This window comes from Mirounga leonina, unplaced genomic scaffold (assembly GCF_011800145.1).
Source record: "Mirounga leonina isolate KUSES-001 unplaced genomic scaffold, KU_Mleo_1.0 Mir_114, whole genome shotgun sequence".
In the NCBI taxonomy this organism is placed as follows: domain Eukaryota; kingdom Metazoa; phylum Chordata; class Mammalia; order Carnivora; family Phocidae; genus Mirounga; species Mirounga leonina.
This window is the reverse complement of record NW_023270265.1, coordinates 13,428,948-13,456,379: the sequence shown is the minus strand read 5'-3', so window position 1 is coordinate 13,456,379 and position 27,432 is coordinate 13,428,948. Positions and strand designations below refer to the sequence as shown.

The 27,432-nt window shown below is 44.2% G+C and overlaps 1 long non-coding RNA gene across 1 annotated transcript; it reads left to right on the top strand.

Annotated features, from left to right (window-relative positions):
- The first annotated feature begins 6,796 nt into the window (after positions 1 to 6,796).
- LOC118022754 lies at positions 6,797 to 26,495 on the top strand. The gene is made up of 3 exons (XR_004682561.1): positions 6,797 to 7,204; positions 7,879 to 7,988; positions 26,102 to 26,495. It is a non-coding gene; the product is annotated as an uncharacterized LOC118022754 (long non-coding RNA).
- Positions 26,496 to 27,432: the final 937 nt, after the last annotated feature.

Genomic DNA, 27,432 nt, shown 5'->3' with positions numbered 1-27,432 from the left:
CTTCCGCAGGGGTGACGACGGCTTTAGGTGATGCTCTCAGTGTGCCAGGGGCGACTGTGGAGGGAGCCCAGTGTATTCTCTACTCTGTCACCGTTCTAAGATTCTCAGCTAGACTCTTTTTTTTCTTGTCTGTATGAGGGAAAGTTCAAAGAATGGCTGAGACCCAGGACCTCCCATGGGGGAGGGTCATATATGCCACCTTGACCCATCAGGGAGGTCCTAGAGGTAGGTGGTCAAGAAGCCCTGGGTTCTCACAAGTCGCGGGGAGGCAGGTTAAAGGTCTAGAAAGTTTGACAGAGAAGGGCTTGTTTTGGTTCCTGAGGGGCTGTGCTCTTCGGTGTCTCAGGGAGGAAGTCGACTTTTGCAACTTAGACATGGTGCTTCCCTAAGGGGCATAAATACCAGCACCTACAAGCCAGCCAGAAGCCATGTGCGGAAGTGCTCAGGCAGCAGGCCAGTGCGAGGGGGGGCCCCGGGGAGAAAGCAGCCAAAGCCACGAGTCAGGGACAGAGGCCCCGGGGTGGCGTGGGAGCGGCCGTGTCCACCGGCCACCGACCCTCGGGCCGGGCACGTCTATCTCGTTCTAGCACCACAAGGGTGTCTCTGAGCCTTTATTTCTTCATCTAGAAAGTGGGCATAGTATTTGCCTGTTTGGAGGACACTTGATGAATGTGACCTCCTTCCCCTCTGGGCAGGTACCAGCAGAGGAAGAGAGAGGAAGCTTCCAGCATGTGAGATATTTCGCGGTGTCTGCTGTGACCAGGAGAGAGAAATTAGGTCAAGGAGGAAGGACAATGGTGAAAAGGTTTGCAGTGAAGGCGGGGAAGCCCAGCAGTGGCATAATGGGATTTGAACCATAGTGTGAAGACTGCCGGCCCGGGGCCCAAGACCAGGCCCGAGCACCTGCCGTACCCCCCTGGCCCCATGTTCCTGTTCCCCAAAGCTGATGCCTGTGTGTGCAGGCGGGGACCTGGCGGGGTGCGTTGTGGGTGTACATGGGGTGGGCGTGTGGAGGTCGGTGGCCAGAACAAACTCATGTTGGAAAGTTCTTTCTCTAAATAGCTGTTTCTGTTGGAATTAACTGTTCAGTAAAATTTAATTTCAAAGTTTATTCAAGATGTGATTGTGTTACTTTCATATAATCTCTTTCTCAGAGAGTCCCCAGGAAGCAGGCTAACTGGAGGCTGTTTGTAGTAAGAATAGTCAGAAGCGGGTGGAACCACCCGGCATGGGGCCAAGGCAAGGACCACATCCCTGATCTGATCGGGCCTGCCTTGCCACACGTGCCCAGGCATAGGACGGCAACTGGTGGCCGCCTGCCCACACTGGGACCCAAGAAGTGTGCGAGGGAAGAGGCAGGCCCGTCTCCTCCCCTCCATGTACTCCACCCCACTCTCAGGAGGCAGCGACCTGCCCTCAATCAGCCTCTGGCCTCACTCTCAATTTCCATCTTGCTTTCTGACAATAACAGCCAATCTCCCAGAAGAACAGAGATGAGCTTTTCATGCAAAACAGAATCTGCTTGAACTAAACCTAAACCCGTCTTTCATCAGGCAGGAAAGGGCTTCCATATCAGGGGACCAGAGATGGTGCCGGGTGCATGGGCATGGGAGGGGTCTCCCCAGGCCAGAGGGAAGGCTTGGCCAGGAACGTGGGCATTGGGGCAGGCCTGTCCAGAGGAGGGTGGGGGGGAGGGACTTGTGCCCTTGTCCTGACCCCCATCATCCACCCTCCATTTATTCCATCAGGGCCCCTCTGACCTGCCAAACTGAAGGGAGCCTGGTGGCCTCCAACACGCCATCCCAAAAGAGTGCTGCCATTCAGCCCCTGGAGCAGGTTGTGGGGACCTGAAGCTGGCTCTTACCTTCCTGAGGGCCAGTCCTGACCCAGGGAAGCAGTGCGGGAAGGATGCTGTTGGAAATGTGCAACGGGTAACCCAGGACCATGCACGAAAACCCAGAGTCCTCCCCGGCATCGTGCAGCCTCACCTCAGAGAGGGAAAAGAGCCACTTCCACCAATAGGTGACCTCTTGCTGGGAGGAAGGCAGGGAAGGAGCCCAGAGGTGCATGGACACCAGGGCTCAATTTCTCCAGCAAGAAGGACAGACATGGCCAAAATGACGAGAGAAAATGCTTCCCTAGGAGAGCAGAGAGAAGACACAGGGAACTTTCCCAAATGTGTTTCCCCTCCTCCTGTGCACCCTTAACACCAGTCCCAACAAGCTTTGCCCATTTTCCCATCTTCTCTCTGGGAGATGGGAGAGACTGGGGAAGCACCCCAGGTGGCTCTCCAGGACGTCAGCAAAGTCCGAGTTGAATTGGGGGGACATCTGAAGCTCAGGGGTTTCCCCAGACTGCAAGAATTGCCGTGAATCCAGGCTCAGAACCCACGGGAAAACTACAAAAGAGAGCGACAAGCCCAGCTTCCCCTGTGAAGGCTGCGTGCTGGCCCAGCCACACCTCTCCAGGGCTAAGTCTGCAGAAAAACCAGCCCCCGGATTGTGGCTCATAGGGGAAGAAAAGAGCCCTCAAATTATGTGGGAAAAATGTTAGGGAAATTTATCTGGACTGTATTAGGACAGACAATTCCAGAAATAGAAGAGCTAGACAAAGCTAGACAAAGACAGGTGTCACCTTAAGACACTGATGGTCTGACCTCTGCCAGATCTTGATTCCCTGGGATTCTGCTTTTCCCTCTCCTGGGGCAGTTGGCGGAAAAGGAACACCGTGCTGCACCTTCCGTCTCGTCTTTATGTGGAGGGAGCTGAAATGTCATGGATGAAAGATGGTGGGTTTTGGAGCCAGGCAAGCCGACCTTGATCTATTTGCCATCGGAAGTGTTCTAGAACTTTCTGAGACTCAGCTGCTTTATCTGTAAAATCAGAATAACAAAAACATGTACTTGTTATGACGGCCTGGATGATGGAAGGGGATGACATTTTGCATTCTTTTTAGAACAAAACCCATCACAACACACTCCTTTCTTTGGTTAAGAGACAACCAAACTCCTGCATGTTTTCACTCTCCAGCAAAAAGGATTTATTTCCATTTGCAACATTTATTGGTGCATTTGCTGCCCTAAGAAATTGTTGCAGATCTTTTGCCAATTAAAATTGCTCAAAAAGATTCGTACAACTGAATCATGATTCTTTTTCCTGGCTGCAAAATAATTTTAGCACTCTCTCACATAATAATTTTTATTCGTGTTTAACAGCTCTATTGAGGTATAGTAGACATGCAGGAAACCACATGTGTTTAAAGTGTGCAGTCTTATAAACTCTGACACATGCAGGACGTCATCACCACGTCAGATCATCCAAAGCTTCCTCAAGCCCCTTTGTCACTCCTCCCTCCCACCTCTCCACCCGACCTTTAGGCAACCACTGATCTGCTTCCTGTCACTATACATTAGTTTGCATTTTCTAGAGTTTTCTATAAATGAAAGAACATATATTTCTTTTTGTGTGACTTCTTTCACTCAGCGTTATTTTAAGATTCATTCATGTTGTTGCCTGTATCACAGTTCATTTCCCTTTTGTTGCTCTTACATCTTACTTTGATGCGTGAGATAAATGATGTAGAAATATATCCATTACATTTTTCTGGAAAGCCAAAAGTGTAACATTACGGGAAATGTTCTGGCCTCGATTTAAAAAATGTTTAGTTGGGGTATACTGGCTGTGTAACCACAGACATGTCACTAAACCTCTGTGCCTCAGTTTCCTCTCCTGCAAGAGGGGACTAATAACAGCACCTCGTTGGTCATGTTCACCAGGCCTTTGTCATGGACTTGAGAGGCCCAGCCCCCTTGACCTGTGTCTGTCTGCATGACTGGATGGCTTGGTGGAGTGGCACCCTCTGTTGGCCCTAGCCCCATGGGGAGATGACAAGTTTGCCAAAGGTCAGGCAGTGATAGGCCGAGGGAGCAGGGCTTGTGGCCCTGTGCCTGTGAGAACTGCATCTGCCTCGGCCTTGATGGAGTGTCTGGGAAGCAGGCCTATGAGGTGCTGCCATTGGACAGACCCAGGCCAGCGTGGGTGCCCTCACTGGGAGGAGAGGTTCTGGAGCTATTTCTGTGGTGCTCAGGCTGGGAACTGAGCCCCAAGTGAGAAAGAAGCTTAGAAACGTCGAGGTGGTGGAGGAGTGATGTACCCAGGAGGTGGCCTTCCTGTTTCTCAGCAGGACTCAGATCGGGAGAAAACCAGGAAGCTGTTCAGATCCTTCTGGGAGAGTGAGAAAGGCATGAGGGAGTCTACCGGACAGGCCCGTCCTTCTAGCAAAGTGAAGTTAGAGAGGTTTAAAGAGGAGGAGTGACTTGAAAAGAGGAGAGTCACTCCTCTGAGCTGAGGACAAAACTTGTGGCAACTGGTGTTTTGCAAAGATGGCCATAACAATATCTTTTGTCCCACGGGCTCTTCAGGCTGGCCACTGCCTCCTCAAGAAGTGGCATCTATGACCCGTCCCTTGAACTGGGCCTACGTAACCGCCTGAACCAAGAGAATATGGAAGAAGTGGCATTATGTGACAATGGCATGTACTTCCTCCAGCGGGGGGGACACTCACTCTTGGAACCCAGTCACTGTGCTGTGAGGTAGCCTAAGCAGCCTGTGGACAGGCTTACCTGAGGAGAAATAGAGACCCCCGGCCTATAGCCCCAGCTCAGCTCCCAGCCAACAGCTGGCACCAACTTGCCAGCCATGCGGGGGAGCCATCTTGGAAGGTGGCCCTCCAGCCCTCAGTCTTAAGCTACAAAGAGCAGAGAGGAGGCACGATGTCCAAGTTAACAGATTCATGACAAAATAAAGGGCAGCTGTTGTTCTAAGCCACTACAGTGCCGGGGCAATTTGCTGTGCAGCAGGAGATAACTCATACAGAGCTCACCTGGGAGATAGAGATAAACTGATCTCAGCACCTGATAGCTGAGTGCGGTCAATATGAGGAGATGCCGACCCCGGCCCTTCCCGCCACTGGCAGCCTTCCCCACTGGGCAAGGTTCTCCCCACATTCTGGCGAGTCCTAAGCATTAAAGGACAAGACTAAGAATGGCTTGGGATGCCTGGGTGGCTCAGTTAGTTAAGCATCTGCCTTCGGCCCAGGTCATGATCCCAGGGTCCTGGGATCGAGTCCCATATCGGGCTCCTTGCTCAGTAGGGAACCTGCTTCTCCCTCTCTCTCCCTCTGCTTGTGTTCTGTCAAATAAATAAAATCTTTAAAAAAAAAAAAAAAAAGACTAAGAACGGCTTGTCCTCTGTTGGACATCCAACTTAAAATATACATAGTAGCACCTCTGGTCACAGCATAAACATTTTTTGGAATGGCTTAAAAAGTGCTCTGGTTATAATACTACTTTTGAAATGTGGGATTCACTGAGCGCTTCAGATAACTCCTATGCAAATGTCAAGGGTCTGTTCTACCATCCAGGTTTATAAACGTCTTTCTAAGTGTCTTCAGGACATCAAGAGCATTTAATAAGGACTTACTGAGGGTTTATGATAAAGAATATTATTTTGCTGCATTTTGCAGATGAAGAGACTGAGGGTCCCAGAGGCAAAGTTCCCTGAGCTAGCAACTGAAGAGCAGGAACAGGAAGCTAGGTCTGTCCACCTTGGAGTCTGATACTCTTTATGAGGCCAACATGTAGCTTTGACTTTAAATTGGAGATTTATTTCTTTTCAGTTAACCGAGTGATAAGAATACGGACATCTGTCTTCAACTCTCTCTGTTTTTCTCTCTCTTTTTTTTGGATTTATTTATTTATTTGAGAGATGGGGAAGGGCAGAGGGAGAGGGAGAGAAAGAGAGAATCCCAAGAAGACTCGCCGCTGAGCGTGGAGCCCAAGGCAGGGCTCAATCCTACAACCCTAAGATCAGGACCTGAGCTGAAATCAAGAGTCGGATGCTTAACTGACTGAGACACCCAAGCGCCCCTGTTTCTCTGTCTTTCTTTGTCTTTACCCTCAAGCCATTTCTTTTTTTAAAAAAAAAATTGTTTTATTGTGTAAAATACACACAGCATAAAGTGTACCTTCTGGACTATTTCTCAGTGGGCAGTTTGGTGGCGGTAAACACATGTACACTGTTGTGCAACCATCACCACCATCCAGCTCCAGAGCCCCTTTCATCTTGCAAAACCACACCTTTGCACACATGAAACCACTCTTCATTCGGCCCTCCCCAGCCCCGGCAAGCACCATTCTATTTTCTGTGTATGCATCTGACTGCTCTAGGAGCCTCATACAAGTGGCATTGGATGTATTTGTCATTTTGCACCTGGCTTATCTCACTTAATGTAATGTCCTCAAGGGCCATCCGTATCATAGCATGGGCCAGAATCGCCTTCCTTCTTAACACAGCCACTTTTTTGGGTCCAAATATGATGTCTTGCTATCTTCTGTGTTTAAAGGCTCCAACAAGCCAGAGTCTCTTCCCTTTCTCTGCCAACAAGCCTCAGGCGTGCCCCTCAGAAGAGAAGGCTGGGGAAGGCAGCTCACAGCCTGTTAGGTTCCTGGGTCAGGTATACATTTGGACAGAAGATAGGACAGCCTTAGGCTATCTTGGTAACCTTGTGATTTTACTTCTGGATCCTGTGTATTTTCTACAGGCTGAGCAGGAGTTTGCCAGAGAAAGGGTGGATCCTATCCCCATTAGCCCCCTGAAGTCCTTTCTGCCTACACCTCACCAGATGGAGGTTTGCACAGTTATCCACTGGAGCTGGGGCAGCCTGACTCCACCCCTGAGCTCAGACCCACTCGGCATGTCTGGCCCTGCAGCCAGGACTCACCCAGGAGACCTCTCGGGAGACAGGCGTGGCCTCCTGTTGTCCTCACGACAGGACATTATATTTGGAACATTGGCCTGTGGAGCTCGGTCCATTGGAGTCGACAGCCAGCTCCGAACTCCTTACTAGCCACGTGGCTACAGGAAAGGCCCTCCCCCTTGTGCACTGGATTTCTAGTCTGATTTCTTCAACAATGAGGCGGTGATACCCCCTCCAAGGTCTTTGAGGTGATGGAAATGCTGCAATGTTGTTCACAGACTGATGTAAGCAGGGCCGTGTGCCTAAGGAGGGAATCAGAAGACACAACTTGGGAATCTGGGAGACAGATCTCATTTAAACAAGCTTTCAAAATGAGAACGTCGGGTCTCCATTGATCCAAAATCCAGCTGGCTGTGAGATCCTACAGAGGTGACGTGTGAGCCAAGAGGTACGTCCTGAACAGTTTGCTCTGCTTTGCACAAAACGCCGCTCTATTTCACACTGGAACACACAGCAGAGTCAGAAACCAGAGGCCTTCACATGTTTTATGGACTCCCTGTGCTCTTGAAATTGGTATTATAAAGAGAATTTTCTGGCCCCAAATGTCTCCTTCCCCTGCAGCCACATTCCCCCAGCACCTCGGCAGGACATCTGCAAAGCCTGGTATCATATGTCATGTTCCCTGATGCTTCCTGTGACCAGCTCTGGCAGGATCTCTGGGCTCCTCTGGGACTGTCCCAGGCCAAGCCTGTCAGCTCCCACCCCAGTGGCGACCCCTCCCCACCACCACTACCCTCTAATGGGCTCTTTGTCCTGACCTGGTTCCCTTCAAAGGAGGTGTTTGATCATTCCACAGCCTCTGATTTCCAACCCTTCCCCATTCCCACCTCTGAGCCAGGTTGAATCACAGATTTTGTTTTTTATGAAGTGTGGTTATTCTCAGTAAGCTTTTCAATCATGCCTCTGTCATCAGAAAGCACTTTTGTTCAGGATATGTAGACTGGTTTATGTAGGCTTCTTTGTGGTCAAAACTGTGTGTTTTTCTATATGTACTTAATTATAGGACTAATGCCACAAGGATGCTAAAAGCTAGGCAGACATTTTGTTTTTTTCCTGCTGCAGTGAAATCTAAGCATGTGAGCTGTCATTTGGACCAGTTGGGAAAGCCCGAGAACAGAGGTCACTTGGCAGAGTGGAGACCACAGACAACCTGCTGCACGTGAGCCAAGCAGGTGCCCGGGGTGTGTCGGGGGTGATGGCCTCGTGGGGCTGATCGGCCACTCTGTACTGGACACTGCCTGGGAGCATACCGCCTTTACTCTCCATACACACTTTTTGTGTTTTGTCTTCTTTAATCTACTGAAGAGGAAAAATGGTCAGAGATGCCCATCAAGTGTCCAAGGTCATGTGTTAGAAGCTGGTTGGGTATGGGCATCAGACCTTCCCTCATGATTATTTTCCCTGCACTCCCAGGACCAGCGGCAGCTCTGACTCAGTGGATGCTTCCTGCCAGGGCTCTGGGGTCAGGTGCTTCCCAAGCACCTGTCTGGAAATTGGCATTATAAAGAGACTTTTCTTGGACATGAGCAGATGTAAACTCTGCTCCAGGACTAACTGACTTCTGGCACTGGAGACCCACCAGCCTCCCGGGGCCTCGGCTTCCTCATCGTGTAATAGGATAGAACTATGTGCTGCAGAGAGGTTCCCCTCACGGAGGAGCTGGGGTCCTGCTGGGAATGGGCAATTAGGACCAAGGCAGATATCCAGTTACTAGAAGTGGAACACAAGGCCCAGAGTTGGCCCCGCAGCCGGCAGGACCCTAAACTCAGCCCTAAGTGAAGTGTTGGGGCTAAGTGGCCCTGTTTGAAGTCAGGCCTGCATTGGGAAGAGGAAAGAGGACGATGCAGGCCAGGCCCCCCTTTCCTGCACCCAGCTTCTCTACTCACCTTGCTGTGGCTATCATTCACCCTGCTGGACTCTTTGGAAATAAAATCAGAGCACAGCAGGGCAAGGACCACCACGTCCTCCCAAGAGAGAGTACCTTCACGTGGTGGCATGGATTGCCTATTGCTATTTCTGCAGACTCTGCGTCATGGCATGGGTAGGTCCAATCATGGGCTTCTACTGCTATGACAATAACCACCCAGCCCGTGGTTATGGACACGCCACTCTGTGCTCTCTTTGGCCTTCTTCAGCTACATGCTCGTGAGAGCCCTGAGAGGTGGAGCCCCGAGAGGTGGAGCCCCACGCCCTGTTTGTGGATGGCAATGCACACATCCATAAATGTGTCAGTGAGGGGATGATTGATCGATCGGTTGAGGCTGAATGCTCTGTGTCTTTGTTCGTCTCCATGATTCAAGGCACGTCCACCTGCTCCAGGTGACACCTGTGTAGTCTAGGCTCCCCCCAGTCTTTGCCATTTGAGCTTCCCCAAGCAGTCCCCATGTCACCCTTGTCCCAGGTGCTCCTGTCTACAGTCTGTGGAAAGATCTAGGCTGCTGTGGCCACGGCCACTAAAGGTTGGCTTCCTCATTCCCAGGGCTGTATGCCCTGGCTGCCTTTACTGTGGCCCCTCCATGTCTGGCCCTGGCTTTCATTCCTGCACTCCCTGGGCAGCCCTACCCTTTTCCTCGGGGGGCTCCACGTAACTGGGGCAACCCCACAGGGAAACGACCCCGTGCATCCTACATGTTGAAGGCCAGAGGAGGCCTTGCAGGGGATTAAGTGTTCTTGGGGAAACTTTCCAGGCAACCAAGAGGTTCTCAGGGCAAGCGAAAATCTAGGGTGTGTGTACCACATTCTGAGCTTCAAACAACAAAACTGGAAATAAATAGAAAAGTCAGGACCTGAAAGTACCCAACCACATGGAATCCAAAAATAGTTTCCTAAATATCAACGAGGCAGGGAGGAGATTCAAAGAAAGTAAAAACATTTATGAAAATAATTAAAATGTAGATACCCTAACAAAGTGTGTGGACTCAGGCCAAAGCATTCTCAGAGGGAAAGCAATTTCTTTAAATGGCGATTTTAATGAAAATGCTAAGGGAACTCTAATGACCTAAAAAGTGAACAAAGAAACAAAGACATCTGTTCACAGAACAAGAGAGGAAGAAAGAAATACAAACGGCACAGAGAAATGAATTAGGAGAGATAACAAGTTAACTGATTTGGGTTAATTCTGTGGAAAAAAAATAAGTTTTCCAAATTGGCAGACTATAGGAAATATTTTTAATAGAAAAAAAGAGAGAGAGAGGGAAGAGAAGGTGATGAAGCTAGAAAGGAAGAAGGACTGATAGAACACTGAGAACTATTTAAGGGTTTGAGGCCATGGCCGGTGCTGTGGGAAAGTTAATAGGTGGCGGGGTGGGGAGGGGGCGCGGGTTCAGAGCCAGACTGCAGGACCCCATGCTCGCTGCTCTGCTGGCCTTCAGCCAAGTTGCCCAAAACATCTTGTTGTGCCTATTTCCTTCTGCAAAATGGGGAAGATAACGAAAACCTGCCTCTTGGGTTTTTGCAGTTTGAGTGAGTTAATCTGTGTCACTTATGGCCCATGTGGCCTGGACTATTCGTATCCCCATCTTATGGAGAAAGAAAACAAGGCAAACAAAGGTGGAGAAAATTGTCCAAGGTCATTCGACTTTCTTAGGAAGACTTTCCAAAGTGTTGGAGGAACACAGAGCTGTCACGTAGTTGAAGGATCTGGGGATGCGTTCCCCGAAGAAGAGAAGACTCAGGAGGACATGTCCCACAGGCCCTGGGGAATAATAGCTGGTACCCATGGCTGGAAGCCAAGAGAGGCACATTGTGATGGTTAGTTTTATGTGTCAACTTGAATGGACAGAGGGATGCCCTGATAGCTGGTAGAACATTATTTCTGGTGTTTCTGGAAGAGATCAGTAGACTTAAATCAGTAGACTGAGTAAAGAAAGTCCCTCACCATTTGAGTGGCATCATTCAATCTATTGAGGGCCCAACTAGAATAACAAGGTGGAGAAAGGGTGAATTTGCTCCCTCTACTGTGCTGAGACATCCATCTTCTCCTGACCTTGGACATTGGTTGGTGCTCCTGGTTCTCGGGCCTTTGGGGTTAGACAGTCTGGATACCCTGGGCTTTCCTGGGCCTCCAGCTTGCACATGGCAGATGGCAGAACTTCTCAGCCTCCATAAGCACATGGGCCAATCCCCCATAATCAAGCTCCTTCTATGGATCTATATATTTCCTATTGGTCCTGTTTCTCTGGAGACCCCTGACAAAAACACACATTCAATTCAATGTGAGTGTAGTGGGTTAAATGTTTGTGCATTTCACCACCATTGTCTGTTTTTGAGTATTTTCCCCTTTCCCTCTTGGTATCCAAGTTTGGCAATGATAATGAGGTAATGGTCTTTTCTAGACTTTTGTATTTCTAAATATCTTTGCCTGTTATGGAGACAATATTTTGTGCCTCTGAATAAAAATTGGCACCACTAAGGAAAAGAAGGGCTTCTTCTAGAGGCTAGAAAAAATCTTGGGCGGTGAGGTGGGTGTGGAGGGGGGTGGGCACATGGAAAGACCAGGGTATATGGTAAGAAGGAAGATGCCCACTCTTTGGGCTCTAATGGAGCCTCAAGGAGGCAGTGAGGCCCCAGGGAGTAACTGAGCACTAGGTGGCACCACTGAGAGCCTCATAGGCTTCTTGTGCCCAGCCCACCCCTCAGATATACAGACAGATTCCTGGGACTCCCAGCCATGGCACAAGTGGGCTGGAGCCAGCTCACCATCTGTAGGATCCCTAAATCCTTTCTCCACCTTGTTATTCTAGTTGGGCCCTCAATAGATTGAATGATGCCACTCAAATGGTGAGGGACTTTCTTTACTCAGTCTACTGATTTAAGTCTACTAATCTCTTCCAGAAACACCAGAAATAATGTTCTACCAGCTATCAGGGCATCCCTCTGTCCATTCAAGTTGACACATAAAACTAACCATCACAATGTGCCTCTCTTGGCTTCCAGCCATGGGTACCAGCTATTATTCCCCAGGGCCTGTGGGACACAGCAACAGGGATGAGGGGCCTCAGTGGAGATCTCTGTGGACCCAAGATCAGGAGCAGATGAGACAGACTGTGCCCATCTTGGCAGACACCAAGTAAACAAAGGACTCGAGAGTGAGGTGCTGCCTCAACCTAAGCCCTCCAGAACATAATCACAACCTTAGGGGAAAAGAGAGGATCCCAACTGACCAAATTTAAGTTTTCTATAACCTTAACACTATGAAGATCTCTCATAAAAATTAAATAAAATTGGGTTTGTAGACTGAGAGTCTGCCTTCTTTGTTAGGAAAAATTTCCCTACTAGTTATAGGTACTAAATGTAGTTGGCTCACTGTCTCCAGAATGTTCCAGCGAGACTGGATAACCCTTTGCTGAGGATGCCTAGAAGAAATGCATGTGCTGGCTGGAGACTGGCCTACCTAGAGACTCTGATTGCATGAACTCAAATAGGTGGAAAGGTGACAGCTGGCAAGAGGCGCTCGGAGGGAAGCCTGGAATTTTCTGACTCTAGAATGTCCCCTCCTATTACCTAAAATTCATGGCCATTGATTCATTTCTGAGGGGAAAGGCCATAGGAGCTACAGGGTTGGTGAAGGAGGATAGAGGATTTTGGAATTGGAGAGAAGATGGTAATGACAAAGAGAGGGTCTGTGTGGGTCAATGAGGTGGGGTGGCCATCATGCAGACAATCCTATGGCCTGTGTGACTGAATGGGGTATGCACAGTTGAGAGGGCTGCCTGATGTGAAAGCAGGTATGCTGCAGGGGAATGATGGCACATGGTGTAGACTACATGGATGATGGATGCAGACACGTGAGGGTGTACATGATGCAGGTGCCAGGAGAGAGGGTGAGTGGGATGTGCAGTTTTGGAGTGATGGTGTACATAGAACAAGGCACCCTGTGCGAGAGTATGTTGATAGGTTTGGTGGTTTTTCCTCTATGAAAGAATAGCCCCTTTAGCTAGTATTTGGAAATGTACCAGATTAATTTTTTAAATTATCTAATTTGGAATTCTGGGAGCTTTTTCAATCTGAGTACATTTGCCTTTCTTCAGTTCTGGAATATTATGAGCCACTTTCTCTTCAAGTATTATCCTTTTTTTCTCTCATTATGGAACTCCTGTTAATTGTATGTTGGAGATTCTTAAATCTATTCTCCATGTCTGTTAACTTCTTTGTCATGTTTTTCATCTCTCTTTCTCTCTCTCTTTTCTTTCTGTACTAAGTAGGTTATAAGAGATTTTTCACAGTTCGGTTTTCTCAACCGTCAATCCTCCTTGATTCTGTTCAATCCTGTTTAGCACTTCTATCATCACTTGTCTTTATTCAATGACTATACTTCCCAGATTTCTAATTTTTTGTATGTTCCTATTCTAGTTCATAATCCTTGATAGTTGATCCACAACCTCCTATTCTTATTTTATGGATGTATTCCTTCCTTTGTCTCTTTAGGGATTTTAAACTTCCCAATTTCATAGTCCTTTTAAATAACTTTTTAATTTTCTCAAGAGGTTAGTTCTCCCATTTATTGGATGTGTCAACTGTCATTCCAAGTGTTATACTTCCTTATTTCATTCTTTTAGCTTTTGGGCTCATCTTACTGTTTTAGTTTTGGGGTTGCTATTTTAAATATTTTCTTTCCAAATTTTCTTCTCACTTCATTGTGGTTTTCCAGATTCAGCCAGGCTTCCTGTGGTCTGCATCGCAGATCAAAGTCTTACAGAGGGGCTCAGAGATCTTGCTCTTTGAGAAATTGCAGTCCCAGTCCCCGGACCTATGAATAACAATGAGTAGCACCAAGTTGCACATTGCCAGAGGCACCATTTACAGGGAATAAAATGTCAACAGTGCCCTCTATAATTGTGCAATAAGATGGCCCTCATTGCAGCCCATTTCCAATCTTGAGAAATCTCTCCTATTGTCTTCTACCCCTTTTTGAGGCTCAGAGAGGATAAATCACTCAGATAAGGAAATGCACTGGAGAATTTGAAGTCCACGCCTTTTTCTGCTATACCATGCTATAACCCGGAACTATTAAAGAATGTTCTAGAAAACAACTAGGTCCTTGAAATTTGGCATTGAAGGTATTTCTAGGATGAACTGAAAATAGATTCCTAACATTTTTCCATGTGTGGAGAGAGGGGATGATGAACACACAGTTGTTGGAGCTTTATTGCCGCCAGATTGCCCCATGTCTGCTACAATTGCTGGAGTGGCTGAGCCCTGACAGGACACCAAAGGCTGGACTATATGTGTATAGGGAGACTCATCTATGATTCTGTAGTTCCTTCCACCACTATTGAGATTAAGTATGGCCACTCTCCTTCAGGCAGCATTTTCTCTGGACTTCAAACAACCCCAGGGTTGTGTTACACTGTTATTGGATGTGATTTTCCAAAACCATGCTACTTTGAGTTTGCATCACTGTCAGACAGCCCTCCCCCTGGCTTCACAGGGAGAGGATGGAGCCCAGCTGAAGACTTTGCAAACACACACATAAACCCTTGCACATTTCCTCTCTGATATATGACCTAATGAGTTCAGTAACCCTGGAAATATTTTATATTGGCGCCACAAGTCCTCAGGGTCACTGGTTTACTGGAGGCCAGTGCTTAAAGTCACTCCTGCTAAAATCCCACCACCAAACAAAAGATCTCAAGGCTACCATGGGAACTGACTGCATGTTCAGCCAATCAGATATTTCGGAGGAGGGTTCAAATCTCTGGATAAGTCTATTATATGCAGGGGGAGACCTACCCAGTTGGTTTTTCCCATGCCTAGTGTGGTGCCTGGCACACAGGTGGCTCTCAGTGTCTGAAGAGGAACACTTTAACTCATGATAATAGAACTACCCAATATCACCATCCAAGAATGACAAAGGAATAAGGAGCAAAACGGTTCATTTTCAGTGGCTCCACTTCCAAAAGATGACAATCTGCATGCACTCTGGGTTTTCAAAGTAGGTGGAACTGCTTTTCTAAATGTTTTAGTTCTGGAAAACTTCAGAGGTACTTGGCCAAGCAAGCCCTCTCTTAATTTTTAAATCCTGGTCTATTTTAAGAGAAAAGCAAGCTGCCTGGTTCTGATTCACTTTTACTTGATTTGTCAAAACACTCTTTTGTAAGAGGTGTTTGTTGTCCAAAAATCCTTGTAACCCCTGTTAGAAACATTGCATCCTCAGGCAGGGAGTTAGTTATGGCCAAAAGCCCTCAGTCCAAATCCTGATTTCAGCTCCATGTCTCATCTCCCTGGAGAGCTCCCAGATTTCTAAACAGGGCTGCCTGTCTTTCCCCATCTTTGAAAAGTAGACATGGACTTTAAAAGAAGAGGCTGTGGCTGGTTGTCCTCAGATCCCCAACCAAGTCTTAGAGGTTTGGCTAAAAACCTTGAACACTCTTCCTAGAGGAGAGTAAATACAGCCCTGTGAAAATACAGCATTTGTGTTCCTTTGACTTTATGAAGTTTATATACTTGAAGCGTAGAATAAAAAATGAATGTGTTTTTCTGTGGTTTTTATTTAGTTAGCTGTATAAGGGTCTGTATTCATTCGAATGATACTAACATGACAAATTATTATTTAAAAAATATCTTAAAATTGCATCCTTTCAAAAATATTTTAAAAGTGAGGAAGAATTTACATGTAATGAAATGTCCAGGTCTTAAGTGCATAAATTAAGGAGTCTCAACAAAATACATATAGTCCTCTAACCAACAATGCAATCAGCTTATAGAATATTTCCATCACCCCAGAAAATTTACTTGTGTCCTCTTCCAGTCAATTCCCATTACTTATAAGCAACTGTTGTTCTGATTTCTGTCACTGTGGTGGGCAGCTTCTCGGTTGGGTCATAAGGATCCCCACCTTGGTCTTCACGCCCTTGTGTGATCTTTTCCACTGGTGTATGGGCTGTGCCAAGTAACTTGCAATCCTTCTGAAGTTAGGTTACAAAGAGGCTATGACTTCCGTTTTGTTCATCATCTCCTGTGCTCTCTCCTGGATCCCCAACTCTGAGAGATGCCAACTGCCAGAGGTGAGGCCCATAAGGAGAGGCCCAAATGGCAGGGAACTAGTGTCTCCTGCCCAACTGCCACCAAGCACCTGAGACCTACCAACAGCCACAACCAGTGACCTTGGGAACAGATAGCCTCCCAGTCAAGCCTTGAGATGACTGTAGCCCTAGCCAACACCTTGAAGTGGCCTTGCAAAAGAGTCTGAATCAGAGGCGCCAACAAAGCTATGCCTGGACTCCTGACCCACAGAAGCTGAGATAATCCACTGCTTGTTATTTTAAGCCAATACATTTTGGAATAATTTATTATGCAATAATACATGATTAATACAGTCACCATGGATTTGTTTCACCCTTGAACTTCAGAAAAATGAAATCATACCATATATATTCTTTTGTGTCTGGCTTCATTTGTTTAACAGTCTGTCTGCAAGATTCATTCTTGCTGTGTGGATCAGTAATTCATTCTTTTTCATTGATGAGTAAGTTGCGTTGCATGAAATGTGACAATTTATTTCTATCCATTGGCTTGTTGATATACATTTAGGTTGTTTTTAGTTTTACACTTTTTAAAAAATATTTTATTTATTTTTGAGAGAGAGAGAGCATGAGAGAGAGAGAGAGAGAACACAAGCAGTGGGGAGGGGCAGAGGGAGAGGGAGAAGCAGACTCCCAGCCGAGCAGGGAACCCGATGCAGGACTCAATCCCAGGACCCTGAGATCATGACTTGAGCTGAAGGCAGACACTTAACTGACTGAGCCACCTAGGCAACCAGTTTTATGCTTTTTTTGAATAAAGTTGAATAAAGGTGCTATGAACATTCTTATACATATATTTCTATGAACATATGTTTTAATTTTTCTTGGGTAAATATCTAGGAGTCCCACTGCTGCGTCATTGTTGGTTAACCTTAGAAGAAATTTCAAAATGGTTTCCAAAGTGGCTCTACCATTTTGAACTTCTTTTTGCAAAGCATCTATTCAAAGTCTTCCTCTACTTGTTTTATTCTTCTTTTTCAAGCTCCTTACATGGAAACTTAGACCACTGATTTTAAATCTTCCTTCTTTCTAATATAAATATTTAAAAGTATTAATTTCTCCCTAAGTGCCACTTGATTATATCCCACAAATGTTTATATGTTGTATTTTAAGTATCATTCCATTTTAAATATTTTCTATATTCTAAAATTTTTTTCCTCCTTGGTGGTAGATTATTTTTAACTATACTACTTAATTTTCAAATATTTGGGATTTTCTATTTATTGTTATGGATTTCTAATTTCACTGTAGTAAGAGAATATACTTTGTTATATTTTAATACTTTTGATTTTATTGGGGCATTTTATGGCCTGGCATATGATCTGTCTTGTGAATATTCCAAGCCCACTCAAAGAAAATTTATGTTCTTCAGTTGTTTGGTATACTGTTCCAACAATATTGGTTGAGTCAAGTTGGTTGTTAATTTTGCCCAACCTTCTCTATTTTACTGTTTTTTTTGTCTGGCTTCCTTAATTACCAAGAAAGGTGTATTAAGATCTCCAACTATAATTGTACACTTTTCTATTTCTCCATTTATTATTTTTTTTGCTTTATGTATTGTGAACTCTATTATATGATGTATGTAATTTGGGGATTGTTATGTCTTCTGGATGAGTTTACCATTTTATTATTGTAAAATTGTGCCTCTGTATCTCTGTAAATACTTTCTGTCTTGAAGTGTATTTTTTCTGATTTTAATATGGACATACCTGCTGTCCTATTTTTCTATTTGCATAATGCATATATTTTCATCTCTTTACTTTCAACCTCTTGTGTATTCATGTTTCTAGTGCATCTCTTGTAGTCAGCATATGATTAGATCTGTTTTACTTTCCATTCCGATAAAGTCTGTGGTTTGACTGGAATACTTAGTCCAATTATATTTAATATAATTATTGATAGATTGCATTTAAATCTGTCATTTTGTTTTCAAGGTGTCCCACCTAATTGTATTACTTCTATGTTCTTGATTCTGGTCTTTTTTTGAGTTAATTGAGTTTTCTTGGGTATTCCATCTTAATTTCTTCTGTTCTTTAGTTATAAATGTTTGTATTAATTTAAATGGTTTCTCTAAGGATAATAGTTTAGTAACTTCATATAAAGTATGAGAACCTTAAGCATTGAAATTCCTTTCTTTGTGATATTATCACCATAAATGTTACATCCTTGTATGTAATAAATATAATGTGATGTAATATAATGTAATAGAATAGAACATAGAGAAATAAAGAGACTAAAGAGTTGTCATTTTGTTTTAACTAGTCATATATGTTTAATTGAATAAAAATATATGGTCTTTTATTAAGGCTATCCAATTTCAAAAATTTTATTACATACTTTTATTTGATATTACATTATATATTTACATATTTATATCATTTAATAAAAAACTAAAATATATGGTTTTTTATGGAGACTATATATATTTTATGTTTAATAAACAATATATGATTGGTTAAAGTTAACATGATAACATTGTATTTTCTTTATATTATATTTAGTATGTATAAGGATATAAAATATATGATGATAATAACAAAGAATGGAATTGTATATATACTTTAAATATAGTTGGAATTTTATATATATGTACAACAAAGTGAAATTATATACATTATATATAATTATGTTGCTAGTTTTATAATTATGCTTTCCAGTTTTCTACATAAATATATAATCATAAATATATCTATAATCTATCTTTCTATCTATTATCTATCTATCTATCTATCTATCTATCTATCTATCTATCTATCATCTATACCATTTCTATTACTCTTCCTTTCCAGATACAAAAATCTGTCTGTTGTCACTTCCCTTCAGCCTGAAAGACTTCCTTTAGCATTTCTACTGGTTACAGATTCTCTCAGCTTTCCTTTATGGGAGAATGTTCTTTATTCATCCACGTATCTAAAAGATAGTTTTGCTGGATATAGAATTGTGGATTGACACTTTTTTCCCCACCCAGCATTTACAGGATGTTTCATCAACCTCTGGCTTCCATAGTTTATAATAAAAAATTAGCAATCATTTTAATCATTGTTCTCTGTCTGTAATGTGTTCTTTTTCTTCAGCTGGTTTAAAGATTTTCCCACTATCTTTAATTTTTAGCACATTGACTATGATCTGACTACATGTGATTTTCTTTGAATTTATCTTGCTTGTGGTTTGCTGAACTTCTTGAAACTATGTTTGTGTTCTACCAAATTTGGGGAAATTGGGAGTTTTATTTTTTAAATTTTTTCCTGCCCCATTCCCTCTTCTAATTTCCTGGGATTCAAACTATACATACGCTAGACTGCTTGATATTATCCCATAGGTAACTGAGGATCTGTTCTCTTTTTCATTTTTTTCCATTGCTCTTCAGATCTGAAAATACCAATTAATCTGCATCCACATTTAATATCATTCTTCAGCAGCCTTTTATCTTGTTATTCCTGTCAAATGAATTTCTCATTTTAGATAGACTTTACTTTTCATTTCTAGAATTTTCATTTACTTCAATAAGACTATATTTTTCTTTCAGTCCTTAAACGTATTTATACCAGCTACTTTAATAACCTTGCCTATTTTTCCACATCTGGACCACCTTGGATTCTCTTCCTATTGGCTCTTTGTTGTCTCTATTATGAGATGCATTTTCCTGTTTCTTTGATAATGGGTTCTATTTTCCAGTTTTTTCACATTTAAGAATTTTTTAAGAATTGTGTGCAGATACTTTAGGTGATGCAGGGTGTCTGAGTTGAGTAATTTTCTTTCATAGGATGTTGAATTTGGTGGGCAATCAAATCACCAGTGGAGTCTTTCTGTTCTGTCAGGTTTGGTTTTGGTCTCTGTTACGGCAAGCGTGTAAATGCTGTTTGTTGGTTTGTTGATTGTTTTGATTTTGAACCTAATTTCTTAACTTAGTTCTAGGCAAGAACCTTACTCAAGGCTGTGGTCCTTACTCTTAGATCTGCCCTTTCTAGGTCTCAGGTAAATGTCTGAGGCAATCAGACTTATCTGAACTCTGACTGGTTGGAATTGTGGAGGCTCCTAGCTCTGCACAGCCTTGTGTCTTTACTCAGCTCTCAGTCCCATAACATGTGATCACTTCCAGGCCATCTGGAATCTCATCCCGTATATTCACAGCTTGGACCTCACAAGAGACCTGTGGGAGATCCCCATGCAGACTTTTTTTTTTTTTAACATTGTATTTATTTATTTGACAGAGAGATAGAGAGAGCACAAGTAGGCGGAGTGGCAGGCAGAGGGAGAGGGAGAAGCAGGCTCTCCACTGAGCAGGGAGCCTGATGTGGGACTCAATCCCAGGACCCTGGGATCATGACCTGAGCCGAAGGCAGACACTTAACCGACTGAGCCACCCAGTTGCCCCCAGTGCAGACTTCTGGGGCTCACTGGGAAACTCTTTTTTTTCCAGTGCTCTGCCCCACAAATTCTAGCCACTTTAGCAACTTAAATCTCCTCTCTCATTTATGCCTCCTCAGCTTAGTGAAATATTTTTTGCTTGCACCCCACCTCTGCCTTTCTATCTGATGTTTGAAAGCTGCGTTCAGGCAGAAAACAGGGTGAATGTGGAGCTCACTTCATGTGATTCCCTTCTCTTACACATCACAAGCCTGCACTTTCTTTGGTTTAACACTTGAAAATTGTTTCATCATATATTTTGTCCAGTTATAATTAATTTTTGCAGGAGGACGAATTTGGAACCAGTTACTCTGTGATGATCAGAAGCAGAAATCCTGCCTGATTATTTTTACATTTTGGTTCAAGAGCTCAATAATTTCTTTTTCTGGCCATTTCCACTTGCCTTTCATTTTGGGCTCCTTGACATTTGTTTTTGGAGAGAGGTCACTCTGTAGCTCAGATGTGAGCTTCTAGAAAGGTAGCTGGTGTTGTGGAAAGAACATGGGTTTTGAGAAAACCTGATTTAAAGTCCTAGTTTAGTCACTTACAAGCTTATGACTTTAGACCAATTAATCCCTTCGAGATCCAGTTTTCTCATCTAAAAATGGGGCAGTAATAATAATATGAATAATGATGCTCATGACTTATACATATAGGCAGCTAACTCTGTGCCAGGAATTTTTCTAAGTGTTTTAAACTTGAAGGTTCCTTGTTAGGATAGGCATAATGATATGTGTAATGGTCAAGTGGCCCTGGGGATTGGGAAGAGCAAAATGAAAGACTCTGGGACTCAGGTGGTGGGATTTGACAACCCCAATGACCTATCTTTGCCTGAGTGTTATCAATTGATGCTCAGTCCTCATTGTGGTGGTCCCATTTTGTTCCTACCATCAATCAGGGGGATCATATGCCTTCTCCAAGCATGAATGAGTGAATGACTCCTAGATGTGGGCAAACGATGGGCTATGGACATTACTTGCTAGTTTTCTGCATGAATATATTGGTCATGGTATTAGACCCATTACAAGTTCTCACTAACATTTGTACAGTGATTAAATATTTGAATGATTAAAAATTTGAAGCAATAAAGAAATTATGGAAGATGGGACTTAATTAATTAGCAGTTCTTGGGTTAATGAATTTTGTTTTCTTATTACTTACCAAAGTAGAGAGCAACAGCTTTCTTGACCAACACTGTATCAGTCATAGTCCAGGTTACATTTCAGTAACAAACAATGCCTATATCACAGGGATTCAACACAACCAACTTTGTTTCTCACTCATATAACATGTCAAATTCAGGGCAGGGAATTATGCTCATTGTAGTTTTTCAAGGATATGATGTTATCAAGACTACTTTTCTATATGGGTTTTCATAAGCATTGAGACAGCGGAAAAAGAACAGGGCATTTTTTGTAGTTTTTTAAGGGCTCTGCACATTTCGTTGTCCAAGCAAGTCATTTAGCCATACGTTACTTTACATGGGGGCAGGGAAACAAATTTTAGCACGTACTTGTGGTGGAAGGCTGGAGTATGTGAATGGCCCTATTGACTATCCTGTCTCTTTATGAGTTTCATCGAACCAGCTTGAGCGATGTCAGCCACACCTGCATTTGGCAACACCTAATATTCACAGGTGCTTTTGCTAAGGAATTATAATGCCTTTAAAACGGTTATTTGCCTCTTGGACATATGGTCTAGGTATCCTCCTTAAAACTCTCATAACTGGGGTGCCTGGGTGGCTCAGTCGTTAAGCATCTGCCTTCGGCTCAGGTCATGATCCCAGGGTCCTGGGATTGAGCCCTGCATGGGGCTCCCTGCTCAGCGGGAAGCCTGCTTCTCCCTCTCCCACTCCCCCTGCTTGTGTTCCTTCTCTTGCTTTGTCTCTCTCTGTCAAATAAATAAATAAAATCTTTTAAAAAAAACTCTCATAACTAATAAGAATGTCATTTCAGCCAGAGCCTATGTCCAACTCCATTTTTCTGACAAAGACTTTTAAAACCCTAAAGTTATATTTTAGCTAATGAAAAAAGATGCAGCAAACACAAAAAGTTAAAACTTTTTCACAAAATTTAGACTGTGTGCTTTCTTTGGTTTCTAATTTCTTCAAAACTTTCTTAAGTAAACTAGTGATTGTAATTTCATACAAACCTTAATTCATTTATATATTAGTTCAACAATATTTTTTCTGTCATCAATAATTGTTACCAAATTTTCTTACATTGTGTATGTGATAGAAGTATCACAGAAAGGTCAAACCTACTGATACGCGAGATGTATGGTTCACAACTTAGTGAGCAAGTTTTTCCATCAGAAAGAGCCAGAGTAAACTGCAAACCACACAATGAGAAATGAATTGATTTGAAGGTGTCTGGAAAATAAATCTTGAATGTTTGCTTCAGTTTAAATATTTTAGTAGTACCTATCCACAGAGACTCCAGGTCCTGGTTTTAAGGAGATGAATTTCATGGACATTTTCCCACCTAGCACTTCTGAGAATACTTGTTATTTGGGATAAACATTGCTTTGCCAGTCTCACTACATCTGGTTGTAAACACTACTAATACAAGATTACAGAAAGAGATTCATTTATAGAGAAGCATGCAACAGCCATGACACCTGTGGATTATATGTAAAGGCCAAAAGTCTACTCAAATTCCCACTCTCAATAGATTTATGCATATTTTCATAAGCTCCCAGGTAGGAAAATTTGTGGGTCATTTTAGGATCCAAAGCCCCTGGGATATTCACACCTGTTAGGTAGCATCATTTCAAACACCATAAAAACAATCTCTGTCCTTCTCTCTCTTCATAGTGATTTCATCAGTAAAAATGCTATCCCATTCCTCTAAATGTTCCCATCCTCATATCACCATGATAACCCACTCCGCTTTTCTTCTGCCACTATTATAACCAGCAGGGTGTCAGAAACCTCTATGTTGTGGTCGACTTTTCCTTTGTTTCTATTGGTAAGGGAAGTTACTTCTGGACATGATACCATGTTACTGTCTCTCCAAAATCTTCACTTTGTGGATGTTCTTTTAGAAGAAAGTTCAGCTAAAAATCATAACAAAAAGAACATTAGATGTTCTCTCCTAGACAAGATGGCATAGACCTGTTTCTCCTTGCTCCTTTCCACTAAGGACAACAATAAACCCTGAAAACAATGAAGAGGCAACCAAGGGAGAATTTGGAAAGGTGGAAAGGGGAAGGCAAACTGTTTAGGAGCCTCAGGGTGGGAGGAACAACAGGACATGGGTCTGGCAACTCCCTCATATGAAAGAAGGAGATCCAGGCCTAGACTGGCCTAGATCCTAGACTTCCATGGTACCATGTACTGGTACCAGGTCATTCAGTCTGGGTAAATTCCTTCTTCCCTCCCTTCAGGTAGCACCAGCAGAAAACCGTGGGATCCTGAGAAAAAAATGAGCTAAACTAAGTAAATAAAAATAATACCACAAAGACCTTGAAAATTATATCACCATTGGAACCACAGATGACAAAGTAAGCCAGGCCTTTAGGCTAAACATAAACAGGGACCCTGCCTGCTAAAACAAAATGTTTAAGTAGAATTTAAGAGTATTAGAGTCGCCAAAGTGTTCAGGGTACACTCTAAATCATCCATTACAGCGAGAACCTGGAAATCACAACCTGAATGAGAAAGACAATCAAATGACCTTAACATTGAGAAGAATCAATTGTTGGAATCATCTGACAAGCATTTTAAAGCAACCATCATAAAAATGCTTCCATAATCAATCATGAAATTTCTTGAAACAAATGGAATAATATAATATCTCAGCAAACCAATAGGACTTATTTAAAAGAACCAAATAAAAATTGTGGAATTGAAAAATACAGTAACAGAAATTTTTTAAAAATTGCTAGATGAGCTCAGTAGTAGAGTGGAAATGATAGAAGGTAGAATCAATGAACTTGAAGACAGCTCTATAGAATTTACTCAATCTGACAACAGAGATAAAATTGACCAAAAAAAAAAAAGAAATGAGCAGAGTTTCAGAGACCCGTTGGACAATAATGAAAGATCCAATGTTCTTATTACTGAAATTTCAGAAGAAGAGAAGAAAGAAATGGGCCAAAAATCTTTGAAGAAATACTGGCTTGAAAGCTTTTCAAAGTTGGCACAGCTTTATAAAGCTGAGCAAACTCAAAACAAGATAAACTCCAAGAAATCCAGGCTGAGACACAACATAACTCAGCTTTTGAAAATTAAAGGGATGGGGTGCCTGGGTGGCTCAGTCAGTTGGTTAAGCATCTGCCTTTGGCTCAGGTCATGATCTCAGGGTCCTGGGATCGAGCCCTGCATCAGGCTCCGGCTCAGTGGGGAGTCTGCTTCTCCCTCTGCTTTTCTTACTTCTGCTCTCTCTCTCTCTCAAACAAATAACATCTTAAAAAAAAATAAAAAATAAGGGCACCTGGATGTCTCAGTCAGTTAAGCGTCTGCCTTAGGCTCAGGTCATGATCCCAGGGTCCTGGGATCAAGCCCCATGTCAGCTTATATGAGATAAAATATGATATAATAAATAATAGAATAGAATAGATTTGGCTCCAGGGTTCCAGGAAGTATAAATAGTTAATACCTGTTAAAAACTTATGCTAGGGACTACCCCAGGGTTAGTACTCAATGCAAGTTATTTATTATTATTATTATTCATTATTATTATTAACAATAACCATTGGGAATCTAAGAAGTCTTCTTAAAAGAGGTGGTGCAGGAGTTGGATTGCAGAGGGGAATAGCAATGTTTTCAGTGCTATTTAAGATTGGGGAGGACATTCTGGGCAGAAGGAACAGCATGTGTGCAGGTCCAGAGACAGGAGATGCATGTGGCCTTCACAGAAATGCAAAGGGGTTGATACTGATGGAGCAGACATGGAGAGAGAAGAGGCCAAGGGCCCTGTGGTGGGCAGCGAATGCAGGGCCGGGGGCCTTGGACTTGGCCCTGCAGGTCAGAGCCTGCAGACCCCTATTAGGTTCACAGATAGCTTCTTAGGGGGAGCACAGTTCGTGAATATTTGGTAAATTTGTGGCTTTGTGGCCTAATTTTTAAAAGGTTATTTTATAGTGGTAGTTGGCATTTGGAAGACATTTTGATTGATTCAGATTTTAGTTTCCAAAGTTGGGGTCCTGTAGGATGACTTCAACTAATATTCTTGGTCACCAGAAATTCTGAATCAAAAGTCTATGGAGGGCGCCTGGGTGGCTCAGTTGGTTAAGCGACTGCCTTCGGCTCAGGTCATGATCTCAGAGTCCTGGGATCGAGTCCCGCATCGGGCTCCCAGCTCAGCAGGAAGCCTGCTTCTCCCTCTCCCACTCCCCCTGCTTGTGTTCCTGCTCTCGCTGTCTCTGTCTCTGTCAAATAAATAAATAAAATCTTTAAAAAAAAAAAAAAGTCTATGGAAACTTGCTCCCCCCGGCCCTCTCCCTCTCTCTCCCTCTCCCTCTCTGTGTACGTAGATTCACCCACACCCGTATGTCTAGGCAAAGACGTGGTGCTATAGTATCCAGATCATCAGGCTCATGAGATCATATGTGTGTGTGTGTGTGTGTGTGTATATTTGCTTCTTTTTGGAAGCACATTTTACAAGTTTCAGAAATACCACCGTGGGCAATGAATACGCGTGGGCAGGGCCAGCTCCACGGGCATGGAAGGGATGGGCCCACTGGGCTCTGAGTTGAGGGGGCTCCGTGCACACTTTAATGCTCTGCTGTTACGGTCTGGAGATTCTTTTGTACAAGGGGCCCTGCATTTTCATTTTCTGCTGGGTCCTGCAGCTCATGCAGCCAGTCCTGTGCAGGGGCGCTGATTATTCGCTTATTCTCTTCATTGGCAGGTATGAAAACTGAGGTTTGGAGGTGCCCATCATCTCCACTTGGGAAGCGGAAGATGGATGGGGCCAGCCTGGCTGATGCCTTTTTATCGTGCGTGGAGGTAGCCAAGTGCTGTATTTGAGTTTGGGGGAGAGATATAATTAGTTCCAACAGTTTTCCTTAAATCAATAAACAAATGTTCCCCTCACCAGGAGAGTTCCTTCCAAGGGGTTCCTGCTGTGGGATTTTTGAGGCCTTTTCCCAGGAGCAGCTCATGTCTCCATACCTCCCACCCAGGATTGCGGCTCTGGGACCGGCCAGCGTTTGGCCTACTGAGCTCAGAGTCAGGTGGTACTGAGGGGGGTCGGGGCAGAGCCAGCTTAGGTACTACCTGAGCTTTCAAGGTGGGAAAGCCTGGATTCCAGTGGTGTCCATCCAGGCTGCGGTCCTGGGAGCCCGGAGTGGCTGCCACACCCACACGTGGAGGCTCAGACATGGCTGCAGACTCGGTACCACCAGGCTGATGCTCGTGGTGGGGGCTGGCGGCTGGCGGGGACCCTTGCTCTCTACCTGACTCTCAATCCAGGAAACCCCCGCTCCCTCCCTCCATCAGAGGCCCCTTAGGGGATCGCTTAGGAGGGCAGGTTTATGTCCCTGTGGGCCAATCCTAAGCCGTGAGTTCCAAGCAGGTGCTCCAGAAGTTGCCCGCTCCACCTCAGGGCGGCTCCGACAGCAAGAAGGGTCTTCCTTACTGCGACAGCTCTGGAACCTGTCAGCTTGGCTGCATTTCCCAGAACTTATTTTCAGCTATGTTTCTGGATAGGGTGGCTCCCAGGAAGATTCTTGGGAGGCTGGGAAGGTCTGCTGGGAAGTGGCGCAGACATCCGTGAAGCCACGGCCCAGTCTGCTGTGGGCCAAATGTGCGTGCCCAACCCCACGAAGGAGGGCCCAGGACACCCTTGTCACCAGGTCACATGATGGACACGGTTTCAGCCCAAGCTCCCACTAGAAGGCTCTGGCCTGCTTCTTGTGCCCTCCCCCTCCTGACAGCCTGCCGCAGGGACTGCAAGCTTCTAGCAGCAGCTGTGGGGACGGCAGCCTGGCAGAGACCGCGTAGCCAAACCACCTCCCATGACAGGGCTAGGTCAGTCCCCTCCACCAAACAAAACATGTATCTCTCACTGGTTCTGCTTCTCTGGGTGAGCCTCAGTGCCACACTTCGATCCCACGGGAACCAGGCTCCCTGTAACTTGCACTTGTGGGCCCTAACTTGACCTCTGGGTGTCCTAAGAAATAGGTCTGTTCTCTCGTCTGCCTCAGACTTCCCACTACATTTGCTCTTCTCAGGCTAGAG